General features: G+C 30.7%; 1 long non-coding RNA gene across 1 annotated transcript; it reads left to right on the top strand.

The window, feature by feature from the left end:
• The first annotated feature begins 324 nt into the window (after positions 1–324).
• On the top strand, positions 325–22,023 carry LOC141394014 (uncharacterized). Its single transcript, XR_012410238.1, has 2 exons — positions 325–17,265; positions 17,334–22,023. It is a non-coding gene; the product is annotated as an uncharacterized lncRNA (long non-coding RNA).
• Positions 22,024–23,820: the final 1,797 nt, after the last annotated feature.

The following is a 23,820-nucleotide window of genomic DNA, read 5'->3' as shown; positions in this document are numbered from 1 at the left end:
CAAGGGGTTAATATTAAAAGTTCGTCACATAAATGAATGATATTACAGACATATATATCAAAATAAAACTCCCCAGGGGGACACGAGAGAAAACTCTGCCCCCAATTTTCTGAGAAATAAACAAATTTGGCTTTTGTCAAGGAATGAAAACATGTTTCGTAAACAAAATTTTCCAATAAAATATTTCAGGCTTTAGAAATTTACAAAAGAATAAATAAAAAAATAAAACTAATAATTTACCATTAAACATCCTTAGTTAACTTTTTCAAAACTTCTCAACAAAAAACCCAAGAAAAAAATATTTTTCCTTTTTAAAATTAATCACAAAAAAACGTCTGATCACAAAAATTACATAATAACCGAAAAAAAAAAATAAAAAGTAAAGAATAATCACCAAAAATATCTAAAAAAGCAGTTTTGAAATAATTACAAAAAACAACAAAATCTCAATGTTTTGAACATCAATTTCGAAGAAACAAGAAAAATAATGAAATCTAAATGTTGTAGGAGGTTAAGGCTAAAGCAACATCCATATTAGCCAAAAACCAAGAATACAACATAAAAAATGTATAAAATAATTGCGTTTTTTTAGTAGCAAAACGCGATTCAAAATTCAAATTCTTTAACGTTTATCATAAAAATTTGGCCACAAGATGATATCAAAATCAAATAAAATCCAAAAATGAACATTCCAAATTCCAACGTTTTGAACAAACAAAATTGTAAATCGTACTTTTTATCACTTATTTGGATCTCAAAAAAGCAAAAGGAAACAAGTCAGAAAAAAATATCAACAACAAGAAATGTTTACAATTTTAGTTTCAACTGCAATAGTGGATATAGTGGTTAAAAAATACAATTTTGGCTCCAAATAGGCCACTATATCCAACAGGGTTTTTATTTTCACCAAAAGAAATTATTCAATTTTTGACAATTTTTAGTTGTAAAAAAATCAAATTAACCATCCTCATTTTAAGATTTTACTTTTATAATAAAATACATTTTTAGTTTAAAGAAAAAAATTCAACAAAAAAATATTTAAAGATCTAGTAAACAGGGTCAAGTTGAATTGTGCACAAAATTTTTTTTTCGCTCAGTGTACACACAAAAGCTTTTAGGTATGACAAACGTTACATAAGGTAAGAGCTTTATATTTTTAAATATGCATTAAAGCACTGATGGGCAAATTGCGAGAGACTCATGTATTTTTTACACTTTTGTGTGTGAGGCAGAGCATTTCTGCCCATCAGTGCATTAAAGCTTTCCCTTTGTTGTTTGATAACAAGCTTGCGCTCTGAGTCACACCGTTTAAAAGCTTTTGGTTCATGACAAAGATGCCACATTGTCTGGAAACATTTGGTATGGTTTTGGACATATTATTGCAGAAATACTATAATATACTATTAAAATATTATAATATTTTTTAAGTCAACCTCTAACAATAAGAAGGTATTAAAGAATACTTTAGTTAATTGAGCCCTTAAATATAATTCTATTACGGGACAATATAGAAAAATTGCAATTTCCTGCAATGCTTGAATCCAAATAATGCTGGAGATATCCCATGATAAGAAACTGATTCTTAAAATCCACCACAAATCGGAATTTAATGAATCGTTCATTCAATATTTTTTTCGTATAAACACCGCAACATTGATCGGCGTATTAATAACACCCAAATATAGGAAAAGATTGATTTGTGTCAGTAGAAGGAGGGAATATTGACCCTTCAGATTCCATTCCAACTACCATTGAGGGTAATGTCTAGGGTTTTTATTGCGATTTCATTACGTTGAAATTCAGTAGCAAATTGAAAAATACCGAAATCGATTATAATTTAAGATTGTTGTGGTGTAGATTCCGACAAATGCGTATGCAGGATTTTAAGGAAATATTGAATTCATATTGAAATAATCAGAACAGTGTGATTTCCTTCACTTTATGTCTGATTACCTGGACCTTGGTCACAGACGATAACTCCTACATACAGCCCAATTGTAGGATGAAATAATCAGAACAGTTTGATTTTCTCACCTTATGTCTGATTCCCCGGACCTTCATCACAGAAGATAGCTCATACATCCATCCGAATTGTATCCAATGCGCCAATATTTTCAAATAAGAGTCGTTTCAATATCTGTCCGACAACTGTTACTTTAAGAGCGCATACTCTGGTTATATATTTCCAGTTACAACATATTTCTTTAACTAGAAATTCCAGCTCCTTCGAAACAAGTTTGTGAATTCGATTTCCACCACCAATCGATAATATGATCTGATTAATTATATACTAGTTCCTTTCTGACTTCGGTTTTGTCGAAAACGATGACGACATAACGTTCTACTTTCGAAAATCTTCCTGCAGTCCTTTTTAAAATGTGGTTTACGGCGGGTTCAAGTCCCATTTACATTATTTTAATCGGTCTTCACTTCAATAATATTGAGGAATGAGAATGAGTAAGAGTATTTTCAAATAATATTGCCGAAATGCCTCAATATTGTCGAATAAGAACTGTTCCAAAGTCTGTCCGTCAACCGTTATATTAAGAGCGTACACACTGGCAATATATTTCCAATTATAGCATATTCCTTTAACTAGATATAACAGCGCCTTCGAAGCAATTTTGGAAATTCAAATTCCGTCGCCCAAGTCTTGAACCCATCGATAACATCATCAGATTTGTTGTATTCTAATTAATTTCTGACTTCGATTTCGTCGAAAGCGATGACGACTTGACGCTCTCATTTCGAAAATCTCCCTGCAATCCTTTTTGAATAGTGGGTCTGTATTGGGCAATTCCCATTTCCACTGTTTTAATCAGTCGCCACTTCAATAATATTGCAGGATGTGAAAGTTGAAACTTTAACTCATCTCTCAAAAAGTTGTAGCATTTTCTAGATGATATACTTCGTCCCCTGAAATGCCTAAAGAGATAAACCTCAACGTAATCCTTTGAGGATAACGTCTATGGGCATTTCAGGTGACGATATAAACTTTGAGCCACACTTTTTGTGTTGGTATATATGACGAAGTGCTTGAAGAAACTATTTTGTCGCTTTTTATCGTTCACATCCTTTAAATATCCTAAGTAGTTGTGTTATCCAATTGATGCCTCAATTTTACATCGGGATTATTGTACTCTTTTTATAATACATATCCACACTTGCAAAATGGCTAAAACAGCGAAAGGAAATTGAAATAGATCATCTCTGAGTAGATATTCTTCCAACCTTACGCCAATCTTGATTTCCAAGTTACCAAAAAACTACCGAGGGCATCCGCCAATCCCTGCAATCGGCAAATCTTCAACATTTCTAAACAAAATAGGTTTCAAGAGGAGAACATAGTGGGTAAAATAACACAAATAATGGATACTTGATATATTTTTAAAATTTTAACTACACCCAACCACAAATCTGTGACTAAGCTGGGCTTACTTAAAAAAAAATACTGAAGGTCATTAAATTCATAAAAAATATAGTTGAATTATCAATCTCTCGAATTACGTAAGAAATGCGAACTTCTAAGGCTGATTATGTGAAATCCCATTGTTTTCGGACAAGAAGTTCCAAAATAACGACAATAGAATTTAGAAAACAATTAACAACGGTTTTCAACTCACATTGTTGATTCCTAGACAAACATTTCGATAATATATTGTGTATACAATATATCTGTTACCTCCGTTAAGAAACTTCAAGTTCTTCTACACGAACAAAAATCGAGGAACGTTGCCTTACTTCAAAAAGCATTCAATTGACATGAGAGCCACTTTTACCATTTTATAAATTAAAGAATATTACAAATAGTCTGTTCCAGAACTCCATGAATCTACTAATTTTTACTACAACATAAAGGAAAAACTGTTATCGTAGTAAAGATTGGTAGCTTCTTGCAGTTTCTGGAGCAGAGCAATATATTAAAATGTTTTCACTATTCAACTTACCTTATTTATTTATGTATAAAATATCGAAAGAACACACATTTGGCTTCAAAATTCTAAAAAAAGAAAAATACAAAAATAAAAGAAATTAATTGATATATATGCATTATATAATACCAAAAAACAGAACTTAAAGAAAATGAAAGTTGCATTACAGAACACACCACATCCATACACCACAACCCACACATACGAAACTCCACTCCATATAAACAATAACAAATAAAACCTTTAAAATATAACAATTTTTGAATTTATTTCAATAAAAAACAAACAACAATAGCCAGGGAAACATTCGCAACTCGAATGTGATATTTTTTATTTTAAACTGCAACAACAAGAATATTTTTTATATTTATACAAACAGCAACAAACAACTGAGATTTTTATAAGCATATTTCTTTTTGTGTTTCACTTGTACCAAATCGAAGACAACAACAACAAACTCTTTAAGAACTGCCAATAAAACTTTCAAAAAGTCTGAGGTAAATGGAAAAAGAGGGTTGTCTTTAAACAAAAACAAACAAATCACAACAACTACCTATTTAGTTAAATATTAACCATCCTTAGTTCACCAAGTTTTTATATAAATAAAATTTATATATAAAAAAGAAAACAAAACAACAACCCAACAAACAAACAAACATACATCATAATACACCTTAACCAATTTTTAAGTTTTTGAAGTTTTTCACTCATATTGGATTTGTGAGTGGCAACTCCCTCACAAATCGGATTATAAAATATTTATGTTGCAATAGTTAAAAAAAATGCATGAATTCCAATTTCATGCATTTAAAACCGGAATAATTTATAGTACAATTTTTATAAAAAAAAAAAAAAAAACAAAACAAAACGAAAAACAAAACTCAACACAAAAACATTTTATAGTTAATTGAAACACAAAATCAGAAAAAAAATACTATAAAACAGAAAAAGAAAACAAATATATTTTTATATAAAAATATATGCCAAAGAAGAAGCTGCAGAATAGGAAAAACAAAGCCAAACAACAACAACAACCAAGCAACAACAACAAATCGAATTCAATTGGTTTTTTGAAAAACAAAAATAACTATGATTTCATTTTAAGTTCGTTATATTTTTGAGTTGTTTATTAAATATCACACACAATGTTTTTTATGATTTTCATTTATCTCGAAGTCCATGGACCCCTTAATGGGGTCCCCTGGACCAATGAAAGAAAGTTTTTTAACCACAAAACAAGAGAGCCATAAAATTAACATCCACCACAATTGGCTTTTAAATGAATAACAAAAAACTTTCTGGAAAAATAAGTGATAAAAACAAATTTAATTATAAACAACGATTGATTTAAATCATTCTCCAAACAAAAAATAAATAAAACAAAAATCAACTACAAAACGCGTCTCATTGATTTTCTGTTTCATTAACGGATAATTAAATTGAAAAGCAAAAAAAACACCAAATCACAAATTGCGTTAAAGATTTTCCAAAAAATTTTGGATAGCCTTTCAGTTGTTACAGATTTTGCAGGATCAGGGGAAAAACTTTTAAGGGAATTGAACACATTATTTTGTTATTATTAATACCAATGTTGCCTAAATTTTATACAATATGGCAACATTCACAAACCATTTAAGAGACGTTATTTTTTATTTCCGTTAAAAAAGCTTTTTTAGTTTAAACCAGCATTACGAAGTGATACAAATAGACAGAGAGAGAGAGAGAGCTATTAATATGAAGCAGAGAAAGAGAGAGAAAGCTACAAATGAACATAGGAAACCATTGAAACAAACGTATGTTAAAAAAAGCTCCTTTTGAGAGGAAACGGAACCCAATTGTCCAGGGATGGAAAACAACTTTCGGTTACCACATACTCAAAAAAAAAACTACAATAGCCAGATTTTAGTTCAAATGAGCTAAAATCAAAAACCAATAAAAATAACAATGCAATAGCCCAGTGAATTATGAATTTTTTTTAATTAATCAGTGTGTATTTTTGAATCACTTAACCCAGTGATTAAAATACACCAAACAAACAAAACCCAGTAAATAGTACAAATACCAAGCAAACCGATTGGCATAAAGATAATTTTGTGTTAATACTCAACAATACCTGGCAATTGGGGGTCCGTCCCCAACACTACTTTCCTCCAGCAGGCAGCACTTCATTATTCTCTAAACTGAACTCAAAGATTTGGCCAATACCATGACTACGAAAATTACAGCCATAGCATTAAAACCAAGATTTTTACAAAAATCACAAAGCAATAGCCCAATAAATGTTAAAAAGAAATAAATTTTAGTTTTTATTATAAAAACAAATTCCCTTAAGGGTGTTTTTTCAATCTCTAAAGCTATTTGTGGCAACAAAGGAACCAAAATTCGTTTGGAAAAATCCCACAATAATTCTGAAATTCATGTGAAGAAAAAACAAATAAAACTAAAGCAAACGAAAAACGCAATTTACTCTGAAACCACAGAAAAAAAAAACATAAATATCACAACGAGTAAACAATGCGCCATTTTTAATTTATGATTTTTCCCCACATCAAATTTTTAATTTCCCCCCATTTTCCTCACCACTACCATACCATACCAACATCATCATCAACTCCCACAACATCATTAAAAAAATAGTTAAATTCCCATAAAAATAAAAAATATAAATAAATCAAATACAAAAAAAAAAATGCCCAAAAAATAAAGAAACAATTTTTTGGGCATTTTTTTGAAAAAAAAAAGATGAAAAAACACACAAAACAGAGACTGCAAACCAAATGTGATCAGATATTTTAATAGATATATAGGTTTATCATAAAAAACACAATATATACATATTAAAAAAACAACCAACAACAACAATAAACTCAAAAATTGTAATAAAAATAAGTATTTCCAAAAAATACACAACCGAAAAAATAACAAAAAATAATAATAATGTAAAAAAACCTACCAGCCATTTTAAAATATTAACATATAAAAAAAAGAAAACAAAACAAAAGCCTTAGGTATTTTATATTTTACAATAGTCTATATATACATATATAACAAGAAAAAAAATTAAAAAAAAAACAATAACAAACAATCATTACAGCCAATTCATTTGCAATAGACCAAGGAACCTATGTGCCTTTTTACCATTAAAAAAATAACAAACAACAACAACACGAAAATAAAATTGCAACAACCAAAGCATGTAATACCAAGAATACAAAGATGTTAAACAAGAACATGACAAAGCAGAAGAAGACGACGAAAAAGTAAATGAATTAAAACCAAACAGAAAAAAAAACGGTGGGGTTCCAAAAACCAAAAGTTCCTCTGTATTCGAGTTATTGATTGCGCCGGATAGCAAAGGACCCAACGTAATTTTGATTTAATACTTCAACGTTCCCATCCCTGTTGTGAATTTATATTTGCTCATTTTCGGCCATTAGCAGAGACACGCCCTATGGCCAAAAATGAGAAAGAATAGAGAGAGAAGTAATAACTTTTCTCAATTTCGGCCATTAGCAAAGACAAAGAATTAACTTCTCTCTATTTCGGCCATTAGCAAAGACAAAGAATTAACTTTTCTCAATTTCGGCCATTGGCAAAGACAAAGAATTAACTTTTCTCAATTTCGGCCATTGGCAAAGACAAAGAATTAACTTCTCTCAATTTCGGCCATTAGCAAAGAATTGAGCAAAGCAAATGAATAATTTTTTCATTTTCCCGGCCGGCCCCCGAATATGGTGGAACAAATTTACCAAGTTTTATGTTATGAACAAATTTTTAGTTTATTTTAATACACACAACCAATTTAGTTAAAATGTTAAATACAAAATGTTTATTATGTTGATCAATAATAATAATAAAAATAATGAAAATAACCGAATGAAAAAATAACAACAACAACCATGTGAAAAAAATCAAAAGTAAAAAAAAATAAATGAAATAAAAAAATATGTTAATATTTTTCCAATATTAAAACAAGAGAGGAATGTTAATGAATTATTTAAAAAAAAACAGATTTCAAAATTCTATTTCAAATTGTATTTAATTTCCCGCCACTGTGCATTGTTTGAATTGTTGCCGAGGGCCGAGTTTACATCTAAATGTTGCTCAGAGAACGCACTCTTAATCCCTCAACAAAGCCAGGAGAGAATATTCCCAGTGTTGCCATCTTCGGTTTTCCCAAACAAGGCTCAAAAATATTAAATCGTACTTTTTGGACCTTTTAAAGTAATTATTCAAATTGGACAAAATCACTCCAAATGAAAGGACAAATTTAAGTCATCAAAAATCGTTCTCAAGGCAAATAAAATTAACAGAAAATGTTTTTGAGACAAATTTTTCTCAAGGGTCTGACTAATTTGTTGTTATACAATAGGCGTGTCTTTTTACTTACTAAATGTTGCTGAAACATTTTTTCAGCAACTTTTCCTTTATACAGCTGTCAAAATCTGCAACATTAGTAATAATTATTACTAATTATCACGTAAAAAGACACAGCTAATATTTCGGTACTGATATGTTGTGCGAAATCCTAAATGTATTATGTCAATAATTTAGATAAACAGGCGATAGTCAAAAGCCATAACGGCTCAAGGATTTCCAATATTGTCAAAATCAGTGATAAGGAGATTCCAATATTTTTTCCAAACACATCAAAAGCGAACATCTGCAATAGAGTTTAATCAATATTTGGAAAAAAATGTAGTGGAAATCTTTAGAATCTTCTTATCAGTTACTATTCTGAAATAAATGATATAAACTTTTTTCTCAAAATTGATATCTTAAAAATAAAAAGCTTCTGCTGATTCAGGGAATACTATGGGTACGTAACCAATTTTTACCTTCAACTGTAAAGTCGACTTTACGATATTTCAAATTTTACCTTTAACTTAAAAGTCGACTTTTTCGATTGTCACCAAAGTCGAGTAAAATAAATCGATTTAAGAGCTTTTTTGAGGCAACAGAGAAAGTCATTTCAAAACTTGACGATTAACTTGTGCTGATTGCCTGTTTCTAGGCACCAATAAAATAGTTCAGCAATAAGAAATAGAAAAATCTCTTTGAAACACTTTAAGGACACATTCTGCCATCTTACTGCTAGTTATTTTCCCGTATATGCTCAAATTGTGAGATGAAACTCATAATCAAGAAGTAATTGAAAAGGAGCTTATGTTTCCAACGTCGTTTGACCAGCAAAATATAGAAAATATCTTGTCTTCAGAGTAAAAATGGCTTTCTGGTTCACTTAGCTAATTGCAGATTTTGGTACAGTTTTTTTTAAGTGAACTAGGTGGTTCTTTTAGTTATGTAGTTCAATCGTACGCCGTCTGTAAGTCGTTCGTTTGCAAGTCTAAAAATATAGACGAAATAACAAATCATTCTTGGTTGTGTCACAGTTCATCCCAAATTCTGTGATTTTCTAATAAAATTTGCCAACAAGTTTTCCAGATTGAAGGGAAATTAAACAATATTTACCATTAAGTAGATCTTTTAAAGCTTGTCCCACACATTTCAATATCTTTATTGCCAAAAGTCAACATTTCTTTCCTTTTTACACTTCTCAAAATGATTCATTAACACTCCCCTTCAAATAGAAATTAAATTCCTCCAAAAAAACAAGAAAAATAAAAAGCAAAAACCAACCAAAAAAATTACCACATGTTAAAGAACAAACAACTGAAAACGAAAAACCTTCAACTTTTAGGAAAATATTTCAACTTTTAAAGTTTTTAATAATAAATAACAATAATTTAAGTTATTTGAGTTAGTTTTGCTTATGTTTTTCAACCAACAACAAATTTTGGCTAATTTTTATGCAAATCAGTTTATTTGGAAAACCAAGTTTTTACAGAAAAACAAAAAACAACCAAATTGAAAAAAAAAAATCAACCTAAGTTGTCAACAATAGTGCCAGTAACATTTTTAATAATAAAACTTAAATAATACACAAATAATAATAAAAACAAAAAATATGCAAATAAACGAAAGCCCAAAAACCGAACTCACTTTTTTTAAAAAAAGAAATCATAAAAATAATGCAACAATTCGTGTAAAAACCCTTTCAGGATCCTCTGCTCACAGATAAAGGCCTCTAAAATCTCAATATTTTGTCATGATTTGTATAACGGAACAAAACGGAAGCTGCGAATGAAAGAAACCTCCAGCTAAGGAAATTGCTTATATTCGTACATATACCAAAAAACCATTAAAAATAAATAACTAGCTGATAATTTAAGTATAAATTTAAAATAATGGAGAAAAAATCTGAAGAAAAAGTGGAAGATGAAAAAACCTATATAAAATAAATTAAATTTTAATACACCATAGTCATATTAAGCAGCTTTTTTAAATGTAAGTTTAAAATCAACACAAATACATTTCCAAACACATTTCTAACAAACCTCCCCCTGACCCCCACATTTTGTAATATGTTCCCATAAACAAAGACATTTTTTTAACAAAATGTTTCAAAAAAAACATTTTACCAAAAACCAGCCACCATCATCATTAAGGAAATAAACCAACAACTGTGACACTCTAAGAAATTTATTTTAAATGGAAAACTTTTATTGAATTTATTAAATTACAACAACAAGACAAGAAGAACTAAAATGGAAATCCTTCCTCCTCCCCCCAATAAACAAAAAAACAAGAACCATCAAAAAAGTATGTTTTGAATCAAGTCGCATTTTCTTTTTAAATAAAACAAAATACCACAGACAGACTTCAGACAAGAACAACAACAATAACCACAGACAAAAATATCAATCACTTCATCAGATATTTAAAATATAAAAATTATTATAAATAAAATCATCATATATACATTTATTTTTCCCTCCCTTCAACAATATGTATACGCCAAAAATAAAGAAGAAGAAAAAGCTAAAAAATTATTAAATTATTACCAGAGATCAAATAACAATTTTATAATTAAATGGAAAAAATATTGAGTTTAAAAAAATTATTATTTAAAAAAAGTAATAATCAGATTTTCTAAATTTTTAAATCCATTAAATTAAAGGGAAAGTTGTTTTCAGTTTCAGAAAGTTTCTTTCAGTGTAAAACAGTGCTCAGCGTAAATTACGCCGTAATGCTCTCAGAAGAATGAGAGACAGATGAGAAATCGTAATGTAACCACGTCTTATTGCAGAGATGGAAGTTTTAAATTCCAATATATTTTAGTTAACTTACACTTGCACAATGTCTTCAATCTTTAGAAGAAATTTACATGATCGTGTGTCTGTCTATATAATGCCTATATTGAAAAGAGAGAATTTTGCAAAAATGTCTACATTTCGCTTTGACAGCAAACCATTCGTCATATAAACAAAGCTACGATTGTGTGTCGATTCCGAAAATTAAACATTTTCAGAATTATATTTGTATAATCTTCAAATTATGCCCGTACATATACTCTAAAACCTATGGAAGGTGATTCCCGAATCGAAAATAAATTAATTTCTTTCAAGAAGATACTGAAATATTTCAACAGTTCCATGGTCCAGGAAGAAAAACGTGAAAACCCAAGGAAATCAAACAACAAATTCACAGCGAGGAAAAATGAATATTCATACATTCATTCATACGTGCATAAAATATGGGATTGCGCATTTCCTTCCCTCACCTTCCTCGTATAATTTTGCTTTTAACGCACTTGATTTCGGTAAGTTATCCCGAGACTCAAGAGTGACAAAGTTTTTGAATGATTTGGTCAGGTTACTGAGGATCATAATTACCAATAAATCCTTACCCAGCTCGATACGTTCCTCCGACAATTTGCCACTACAAACGTGAATTGGCACAGGTGTTCGTGTATGCCATCCTCCAATCTCATATTGAGGAATTGTTTGAAAAGTGATACATTTTTATTGGTCCCTATGATCTATGAATTTAGCTCAGAGAACTCCAAGCACGTTACCATAAATTTTAATTTTTATATTCAAAAACAAATGGTTTGCGGCTCAGATGGGGAAATGTGTTTGCTTACCGTAAGTGCGCAACCTCACTCATCATGGCATGTCAGGCTCAATCTCTATACCGATTAAAAACCCACCTGATCACCTCTGGGAACTGCGTCCACCTCGGCACCATTTTCGTATAACTACGAGGTGGCTCCCAGGCCATTGGCATTCTTCTCCTTTTTGGTTTTGGCGTCCAAGCACCACTGTTAGCTTACTTTAAGCGGTATCTAGGTTCATATTTTTCTCTTTCAGCAACTCTTCGCAGTACCTTACGATTGCATTCCAGTGTTCTTGATCTGTTATCATTTTCTACACAATATTTTCGGCCGAAATATCGCCAATTACTCGCGCTGCTTCTGTTCCGAGTTCACGAGAAGAACGTGTGCTGCGCATCGTCTAGTGTTTTTTCTTCATCGTATAGGCAGGATGGGGAACTGCACTTTCCTCGTCTAAACATATACTTTCGGAAATATCCATGACCGGAGAGCATCTGTGTGATGTAAAAGTTTACAAATCCATGTCTTCTATTCACCCATTACTATGTTCCGAATAAGCTTCGTAGTCCATCTGTCATAGGTTTCTCCATCCCAGTGCCTTTGCCTCACACTTGTTCTGTGTTCGCGTATGCATTTTGGGAGAGTTTTGCCTCAAACATTTCGACTGCTCTTCTGCTACCCGGTCATACTCGCTATTATGTCAACAGCTGGGCCTGATACCGTGCGAGGCAAATCGCAAAGTAGCTGTTCTTTGTACTGCTAGTAATTTGTTGGCTTTTTGTGCAGTTGACAGACTCCGTGCCCAGATTTCTCATCCATAGAGGAGGATATTGTTGCACGCCTCCATCAGTAGTCTCCTTTTATTGGGAAGAGGTCCTCCGACATTTGCCATCAATTTGTTGAGTGGGGCGTATGGATATGCGAAGCTTTTTCAGTTGCATATTTCATCTGCGCTAAGAAAGATATTTTATTGTCTAATCGTATTCCCAGGTATTTGACAGCTTCCTGTGTGCGAATTACTGTCATTTACATTCATTTCGACTACTACTGGAATATGATTCCTTGCCAGAAGTACCGGCTAGGTTTTGTGCATGGCCAGCTCCAATCCGTGTGATTTTAGCCACGCTCTGGTTCGGATGATTACTTGGCTGAGCCTGCGTTGTGCTTCCTTTGTGTTTCTGGCCTGGATAACTGCGGCTATATCATCTGCGTACTCTACTAGGAATGTGTTCTAGGGCATGTAGATTTTGAGAATCTAATCATAGCTGATATTCCAAAAATTATGGCCTAGGATAGAACTCTGTGCGGCTCCAGATGTTATTTGATATTATTTGGAGATTCCAGGATTCATAGTTATCCTCCGACAACCCTAAAATATTAAACAACGGAGGCATTTTTCTTCATTTTATTTCATTAATAACAGATATTTCTTATTTTATTAATAACAGGTATTTCTTAAAAACGCTATCTATGCGTAAATGTTTTTGGGAAATTCGCTATCCATTCACTTGGTCATTAATGTCACTTTTTCTTCACAGTCTTTCTGAATCCATAATCTGTTAAATATATTATTGGTTCTATTGCTGGCGAGTATAAATGTTTCAGTTTGACTACTTTACTGTGAATTAATGAAATGAGAATATTTACAGCTTACGTGCTAACAATGAGAACTTTATGCTACGAATAGCAAGCATATCGTATATCGAATAAAGACTTCCCAATCTCATTTATTAAGATCAACGACAGCACCATAAGAAATGAATGTAAGTCACTAGAAAATATGCTATCTCAAGGAAACCTACAAAAATTCTGTTATACCTGGAAGTTTTCTTGCATTACGAATATATAAAGACGATCGATCATACAAAGATTCCATGAGATTTCGTTGAAGTCCAACCAAAGTAATTTCAATTTAAAACTGATCTTTGATTACAACTTTCCCTTTACTACAACCGCAAAAATATTTAATATTATGTTTTCCAAAAACAAAACAAAAATCAACAATAACATAGAATGCACAAGATAAAAATTAAACAAAAAAATTATCTATTTATTTCAAAAACCTAGTGTTTTTAGTTGAAAGCAAACTACAATTGGTTTAATTTTGAGACTGTAAAATCTTTATGGCAAACAAAAAACAAACCTGAGATAAAAGTTTCGATATAAAACTTTTCGGCTTTATAAACAAATAACAAAAAAACACAATTTCGGCTAAACTAATTTTATGTTCAAAACAAAAGAATTAACAACAAAATACCAAATAATAATCACAGCCCTAGCTCAAAACAAAAACAAACTCCAGGGCTTCTTATTTGGCAACAAATTTTGGAGAACAACCAACCAATTAACTCAATGTTTCGGTCACATAATTTTGGACTAAACATTTCGGCTAAAACCAATTTTAAATGACAAAAAAACAAAAACAAGGCAAAACACTTACTTTAGAACAGACGACAAGAAGGGCGTTTAAGGGGAAATTTCGACAAAACACTTTCATTTGAATAAATTTTCTAGCTTTGCTGTAAACAAAAATAAATTAGATTTAAGAAAACAAAAATTAAAATTAAATTTTGTAAAAAAAAACATAAACTTTCGGTAATGTTCCTATATATTATAACAAAAAAAATGGCAACAAACAAAAATTAAGGTTTAGGCTTAAAACATTTTGGTGTAAAAAAACAAAATTAGAATCCCTTAAATACGGCAAAACTGGAAATTTATTCAATGGAAAAAGTTTCCACTCAAATTTCTTCACAACTGTAAACAACTGCAGCCGGCGCCTTCATCTTGCAATGAATTATTAAAAAACTACTCTAATGAAAATAAAACCAAGAAAACTTTATAATTTACAGGCAGTATTTTTGTAACAAAAAATAACAATTATAATAGAAACATTATATTTGGTTTACAACAACAAAAACCATTTTTCCAAAAACCAAAAAAATTCAAATAAACAACATTTCGGCAATAACTCAAAACAAATGTTTTCCATATTTTGTCTATTTTCAAATAATTTCGGTTTGAATATTTTTTATGTGTTCGACAAAAACAAACCACAAATTGTACTTACAAGACAGCAGAAACAACAACAACAATGCTACAAAATTCAAAAATTTTGAGAAAAAACACAAACTTTTTGGATCAAATGAAAACAAAATTTAGACAAAAACTCTCGGCCATGTTTGGATAATTATCTCTCGGTGTAGTCCAGGACAAAAAACTCAAAAAAAAAACAAAACTCAAAAATGAAAAAACCCAAAATTACAAAATTTTTAACAAAATTCAAAAATTTTGGCAAAAACTCAAAAACAAACTCACACACACACACACAAAAGAAAACGTAACGTAAAAAGTGAAAAAATGGAAAAACAAACCAACCAACAACAACGCGTACTAGGTAACCCCGGTCAGAAAAAGAATACGTGGAAAAAATGTTAGAACAATTATGGAAAACATGAAATTATATCACTAAAAAAAGTACAAGCTTATTTTAAGCACCTTCGCGCCTTATCTTTAAGATTAACAATGAAAACTTAAAAAAATAACGAAATAATAATGAAGAAAATGAAATTTAACATTAAAAAATTACAAACAAAATCCGTAAAGGTATAATAATAACAGCAACAACAACATCAATGTAATTGTAAATTCAAAATTAAAAAGAAATTTTCATTTCGTCCCCCCCTATTTTAGTGAACCCTTTTGGCTATTTAATGTTAAAGGAGAATTTATAATTTATAACTTATTTGGTTTTTTATTTCCTTTCTGTTAAAAAACAAATAAAAGAAAAAAACTGAAACAAAATCTGCCTTAAATTATAGCTAAAAACAACAACAAACGATTCTTTACTTTTGCGTAAAGTAAGAATTGTTTTAAAACAACCACCAATAACATGGAAATATTTTGATTTAAATCCCAAAAAAGTTTTGTGAGGAAAATTAATTTTCTTTGGCAATGGTAACCCTCAAATGAAAATTGAGAGTTTTAGATGGCGTGTTTACACAGCCTACGGGCTATAAAAAATTTTGACAAAATGGCGCTCTCTTAAGCTTTCGCTTATCATTCCACGTGTTTTATTAAGGATTAATTCCTAAATTCACGATTTCTTCGCAGAAGTAGAATTCGTGCAATCAAGTGCTATAAAGCCTTCAAAAAGTTACTAAATTGTATAAATTAACTAAACGCAAATAATCGCGGAATTCTGAAAAATCGTTTTTTTGGAAAATTGTAGACAAAGTCTACACAACTGATCTGGTTCTGAGCGTAGCACCGTAGGCTCAAATACGTGAACCAAAAAGAAGGAAGAGGAGAGCAGCACGCCACCATTCAGTCTCTGTTGAGAAGTCTATGAAGAAGGCTGTGCTGTCGCTTGTTTGGAACTATGAAAGCTTGGCGGGTCAGCATACCATGCCAAGTCCGATATTATTTAATATGAAAGGACATTTTCTTCCAATCGAACTTTATCTAAAAGAATGCTGACTGAAACAGAAATTATCGATCTGTTTAGATGAAACAACCAATATCGGTGATGTATCTCAATTACTAATATGCTTCAGAATTGTTGACAGGAACCTATGTACAATGCCACGAGAGGAAACCTTGAAATGAATTAAATAGTCGGAAAGTTATTGATTTTGGAGTGAAACAAAATCGTGTTTCTGTATGCACCGACGCAGAATATTTTATGGTAGTATGGACTGATGGTTATGCAGATCATTTGATCGAAAATGGAAACGACATTTGCAATATTCATTGTATTATTCACCAACAGGCATAGGCGCAGAATTGCAAATAAAATTCGCGCTGGCCACAACTCAATCAAGACATTTTTTGATGGAGTCGATGCAGAATACGGCGATTTAATGTTGCTTGCGGAAGTGAGATGGCTCAGCAAAGGAAGATGCTTGATAGACGTTTTTTTACTTGCGCAAAGAAGTTACTTAATTTTTACAATTGACTTATATTGAAATACGTATGAGTTAAACAGATTAAAGGGTCCATTATTGTCGCCACATTTTACGTAAACGATATTTCAAGATAGTGTCAAGGATATTGTGCGAACGACTAAAGCCCATGGTCAACAAAATAACTGGACCTTAACAATGCGGCTTTAGGCCTGCACGTCCACCATCGACCAGATATTTACCCTGCGGCAAATCCTGGGGAAGACCCAAGAGATGCAGATCGACACCTACCAACTTTTTGTCGATTATAAAGCAGTCTTCGACAGCCCGCTACGTTCAAAGGTATTCCAAGCAATGTCTGAATTTGTTATCTCCGCAAAGCTCATTCGGTTTGTAAAATGACTCTAACTGACACAAGATCTTCAGTTAAAACAAGGAAAGAACCTCTCCGAAGAGTTTTGTACCAAAAGATGTTTCAGGCAAGGAGACAGCCTTTCGTGTGATCTTTGCAACATCCTGCTAGAAAAGGTTATAGGAGAGGCAAACGTTAAAAGAAATAGCACAGCTGTATCAGCTATACAACGAGATCAGTATAGATAAACGTATCGAGATGCAGTGATTGCTTTGGCTAGGCTATACCATAAGAATGAGCGATGATGAACCCGCTAAAAAGGCGTATACATTCGGGCCGCTTAGCGGTGCACGCAGAATTGGAAGGCCAAAGAATAGATGGAGCACACAAGTGGATGAAGAGATGACAAGGAGCGGTATTCCAGAAAGCGAAGCACTAAACAGAGAGAATTGGAGCTCTTTTCTGATTTGATGGAGTTTATCAATGATGGAGTATATCAACTTCAAAGTAAATAGAATTTAAAGAAATAATGACCAGCAACTTTTTTAGAAACTATCCTGTTGGCAAGCTTCTTTCATTTAAATGAATGCAATTTTTGAAGCGTCGATTTATGGATTTATTTCGACTAATAATCAAAAAGACTTCATTATGTGTCTGTTTACTTCAGCGAGGATAAAATCCATGTATATGTTCCTATTAATCCGAAAGATATGGACAATTTGACCGTACCATAGCCTCTAATGGGAGATTAATTAGCAGCAAACCACCCAAGTTCTGTAGTGCGATTCTCTAACTCATTTTTTGAGTTCCTGACAATTATCGGTAATATTAAAATGATTATAATTTCGGTAACTACCGATGTTTTTCGGTAAGGTAGCGACGAATAAAAAGCAGTCGTAAAGTTCTACCGATAGCAAGAGTGTTGTCAACTTTTATTTGAACTTTTCATTCATAATTTTTTTGTTTTATTTTTACCGATGTTTGTTGGTAACTCAAAAAATGAGTTAGAAAATCTCACCACTGATGGATGTTGATGTTTTTCCCCGAAGTTATGGGAAATACTATGTCGAGATACATACGCCAGTATCGTGTTTGTCATTACGAAGAAATATCTGGCATATCTCTCAGCTAAGCCATGAATTATTAATCGAAAATAAGTCACAACCAACTTGTCGAATTTCCTATCATGGAAAGAAGACAAATCTGGTTGGATGTAAGGGACTCCAAACTTTTCAAAATACCTCTAAGGTGTTAAAATCTAAACTCGAAGGAGAAGTTATTGAAGATTTCACTAGTTTTTTTTTTCAATCTCATTGCCACATCTTTTCTTCAAACCACAACTTTTTTTGGGATTAAATCAAAATTTACAAATAAAAGTATCAAAAATAAAACAAACAACCAATGAGACAACAACAACAGCAATAACTACAAAACCAAAAAAACAAATCCAAATTCAAATGCAACCAAATTCAAAAGTCAAAAAAACAACAAACAAAAAACTAAACCTTTTATTTAATTTAAAAAATCACAAAAATGAAACTATATTTTTTTTTTGGTTCGAAAAACAAAATTCAAAATTTCAAAAATGTTATTAAAAATGAAATTTTCTATTAACAAGTGAACGAAAAAACAGTGTATTCTACGTTATTAAGAAAAAAACTCATACTCAAGAGAAGAAGTATGGTCCATTAAAACTTGATTTCTATTTTTTTGTTGAAAAAAAAATTCAGGAAAAGAATTAACCCCAAAACAAAAAGAAACAATGTGTATGTATTTTACTGACTGTAGGGCATTTATATGAATTATAAATCAATAAAGAAATAATAGTTTAAAGAGCTACATCCTCTCTTTCCTCCTCTCCCCCATTTAAAACAAAAAAAAAACCAACTACTATTATTATAAACAAAATTATATTATTATGATTATTATTATCATTGTCATTATAAAACAAAGGAAAACAACATACATAAGTATTATTAGAAATGTGTATATTTATATGTAAAACAAGTAAGCGTAATTACAAACAAAAATATCATTAACAAAAAAATATTTAAAACCACAATGGCTCATATCTAGAAATGTCCCAATTTAAAATACTAGTTTATCCCTTCCCCTAACCTCCAAGTGAAACACAAAATTTTGCAATGCTTGACTCCAAAAAGCCTCCACCTTTCAGGTTTCATTTAATGTTTCATGGAATAAAAATCAGAATTTTGTTTATAAGAAGTGAAGTCAAAATTCACCGGTTTTCAGTTAGTTAAAAAAGTTTTGAGATAACAGGTTTTTTGTGTTCAAGTTTTGAGTTACAGGATGGCATATTAGATTTCATTTTATTGAAATGAAATCGTTTATTTTCTTAATGGAATTTTGTTAAGAATTTTTTGTTAATTTTTTGAGATTTTGTTTAGATTTTAAACAAACCCATGCTTAGCGTTGAACAAAAAGCTTGGGAACAACCCACAATTTTTGAGTTGATGAGGGCATTTTAGGTATTTCCCTGGTTCTCAAACTGAATGAAATAATAATGGGGATTGTTTAATGTTGTTTTCGAGGATAATAACTAGGCAGCGGAAATTGTGTATTTTTAAAATTTCAAATAGAATGATTTTAATATTGTTACATGATTTTGAATATATATTTGTGGTTCAAATACGACAACAAAATATTTAGAATTATTCACAAATCGCAGATTTTTCTATTTGGTTTTTTGAAAAAGTGAGAAAATTCCACTGTCTAGTAATAACTAACACAAACAATCTTGAAGCTAGCCTTCCCATCTCTGGTTGCCACTTACTTGAAGGCCGTTATTACACATCCAAATCAGCTGTGTGTATATTCGAAGTTCAATGGCTGTTTGGCAACACATCAAATTAAAAGTTTTTATTACAAAAATATTCACTGAATTTAAGCAATGTGGCTTAACAAATTATAATTTTCAATAAATCTTAAATATTTGATGTTCTTTCTCGTTCTCAAAGTGAACTCAAATAAAATCTTCCCTACTTTTCCACAACATTTAAACAATCCCCAAATCTAACCATTTTTAACATCCAAAACAGTTTTGGCAATAGAAACGAAGGCAACACACAAAACGAAATATTCTCTGAAATAACCGGCACAATTGAAATAAAACTCTAGACAAGTAAATTTTTTGTTATCAACTTTTGATCATGGCAACAATGAAAACGAACAAATTTCGAATAACTTTTTGGCTAAAGAAAACAGGCATTTCGGAATACAAACTTTCGGCAATAATTATATTTTAATTTCACTCTGAGTTGGAAAACAATTTCGATCAAAAAATTTACCCACAAATCCAAAGAATCTACAAAAAAACGGGGGCCGCCAACGTCCGATCTAAAGTGCCTTCAAAACAAAAATGAAAACCAATATTAAACAACAAAAAAATACTAAATTATTTTTACCAAAAACAAACAACGTATATATAAAAAAACTAAAACTAAATAAATTAACCAAAAAATGTTTATAAATTAAATTTAACAAAAAAACAAATTGTATAAATTATAAATTAAAACGTGAGAAAAACGGGCCCTAAATAGACCAAATCAAGGAAAACCATTTATAAATCAGGGAAATACCCAAAATGCTTTCCAAAAAATGATTATTAAAACTCTGAGTTGAAACAAAATATGAAATAAACCAAATTAGTTTATCAAAAGAAAACATTTTTGGTTGGTAGGTCTAATTTGGAGTAAGCGTGTAAATTCCCAACCCCATTTCCTTCTTATCAAAATAAAACTTAAATGTAAAAAGAATACCAAACCCTGGCAAAAATGACAAGCATTAAGATAAAAACTGGTTTAGAAATTAAATTTAGCTATTAACAAAAAAAGAACATAAAACACAAAAACAAATCAAATCTTTTTAAAATTTAAGGGAAAAATTGCTAAACGATACAACTTTAGTGAAAAACAAAAGAAAACTCTGATGAAGCATAAAATAAATACTAATTTATGAGTTTTTTGTAAGGAATATTTTTTATGAAAACCAAACTCTGATGAAACTGAATGAAAAAAATCATGGTTTATACCCAACACAGACACAAAAAACACTCGAGGAAAATCCTTCCCCCAGAGACTTAACCTCAAACTACACACTACACATTAAATAAAGTAAGAAGAAGAAATATACTTTAGACTTTAGGAAGGAAATGAAAGAAATACAAATAAATAAGACGTGGACAGACTTCATTATTCATATTATGGACACTTCAGACACACACAAAACAAACACTATTTTAAGTCAAAGAAAATTTAAAATTAAAAAACAAAAAAAAAAAATTTGATTTTTTTTAAATAAAACACCAAATCATCAAAAGATTCTTGGGAACCCAACAACAATAAAGACAATTAATTCAAAAGGCCTGTATACTTTTTCCCAAACACAGGTTAAATGATGGAAATTTAAAGCGTAAAAGGAAGCAAACGTTCCTGGCATTTAGTTCTTTTAAGACGCACCAGAAACCAATTCTAATTAATATTTATAATCTTTATAAGTTTGGCCTAAAAGAGAAAAAACGAAATGAAGGAAAAGAAGAAACAAATCTAGTGAAAATTAGCAAAATTATAAAAAAGAAAAGTAACTAAAAAAGAAACCGGATAATCTCAAAAGAGTATAACACACATTTGTATAAAATTATTTTTTAGGTAATATTTGGCTATTTTTAGACAAAGAACGAACATTGGCTCAAATAATTAAGTTAAATAAAAAAAGCCAAACAAAACAGGTGTTAGGGAATTTCCACAAATTTCCCCTAACCCAGAAAATGGAAAATATATTCTCTCTACAACTCTCTCAAGCAAAATGCAAGAAAACTGGGGTTTAAATGCAAAGATCTGAAGAAAAAAAAAAAGAAAACAAGATCCTAACCCAGCAACAACAAATTTATGATTATTATAACAAAAAAAAAATTGTGGACCGTTTGGAATACTCCCGCCTATCCCCCTTTAAAACAAAACCAATTCCCCCACGAAAAGCAACTAAATTCAATGTTTGGCTAAACTGTAACAAAAACTATTATTAAACACAATGTAATTATCTATAAAAAATTATATACAAAATTATAAATATTGGTAGTTTTATATTATATGAAAACAAATATTATTAAATATTTAAAAATGTATGAAACAAAAATTACAATACTCTATATTTGGCATTTTAGGGTATTGCCTATAATTTAATTATTATTATAAATATTTCTTAGCAAAGAAAAACAAACATTTCGGCTTAACAAAATTTTCAAACACCGATCAATCCCCCACAAAAATCTACAAAGAAACGAGAAAAGGAAAATTATTTTTTAGTTTTGTTAATTCGTTTCGTTTTTTGTTAACTTTATGTAAGGTATAATAAAAAAAGAAAATTTTTTAGTTAACTGCAATAGACCGGAATTATTTCCATACAAGAGTACAAACAATTTTTAGGATAAACAAGTTTTTTATATATAAAACAAAATAAATATAAACAATTTAATAAAAAAAATTGCCATAAAAATGTTAAAAAGTAAAAAAAACAAAACAATTGCCTCAGTGTTGTGAGTTTAAAAAAAATATTTATTTTATTTAATGACAAATTATTTTAATTTTATAAATATTCAAACAAATTAAAAGATATTTTAGAAATATGTAGTAACTGTAATTTACACGGGTATCTAAAACAAGTAATTGTGGGCAAGTACTAGAGTTCCGGAACGAACTAGTTGCAAGGAACTATTCCGGACAAGAAACATTTGGAACTATATCCAGCTCTAGCGTTTATATAGTTCCTTTCGTTCTTCTCATTCCTTTAACGTTGCTGTTTATTCGCTGCAATTTATTAATTTGTATGTAAATTCATCCACCAAACCATAGAAAACATTTCGGTCTCCTATTTGGAACGAAGGAAAAAAAGAATGATGAATGAAAAGGAAACTAGAAAGATCAATCCGCTCCGGAAACTAGATTGCCTAACTGTAACAGTCTTTTTGTAAAGAAAAGAACGACGAAAGGGAAAGATTTGTTGAACCATATCTGTCTCGGAACTATTTGGAACTATATTAAGGAACTAGTCCCTTTTGGGAAAATGAACTAGAAAGATCAATCCGCTCCGGGAACCAGATTGCCTAACTGTAACAAATACGTATTTTATTTAACAATTATTCATTGAAATTGCCAACTTTAATGAAGCAGTTTAATAAAGCCCTTTTGATGTGAAAGCGCCTGTAGTCAATTTGTAAACCCCTTTTTGGCGTTATTACATTATCTCATACCCGAAAACAGAATCAACGTTTGAGTAAATGGTCTGTTCCTTTACTTTTGAAAATGGTAAAACCGGCAAAAGTAGTAAAAGTTGAAAACTGCTGCCATATGAATTGTATTGCATAAAGGAACGCTTTTCGAGTAAAAAGTGGTAAAACTTAAAGACTCTTGCACGTAAAGGAACAAAGCTAAAGCTTTGCATGGAATGTTGAGAGAGAAAAAACATCAACAGGGCTGACGACGACACAAAAGTCCAGCGTTGATCTGTTTACTGGCATACATATGTATATTTCAAATAAATTTGAAATTTTCGGCGTCGATACCCAACAGTGTAAAAACGACAAAACTTCTTCTCAAACGTTGAATCTGTTTTCGGCTTCATCATTTTTTTTCTTTGACGCGATGATAATCTGTTCTA

Source organism: Musca autumnalis, unplaced genomic scaffold (assembly GCF_047663935.1).
Source record: "Musca autumnalis isolate F117 unplaced genomic scaffold, ASM4766393v1 scaffold_1, whole genome shotgun sequence".
Lineage (NCBI taxonomy): Eukaryota > Metazoa > Arthropoda > Insecta > Diptera > Muscidae > Musca > Musca autumnalis.
This window is presented reverse-complemented; position numbering and strand designations above follow the sequence as displayed.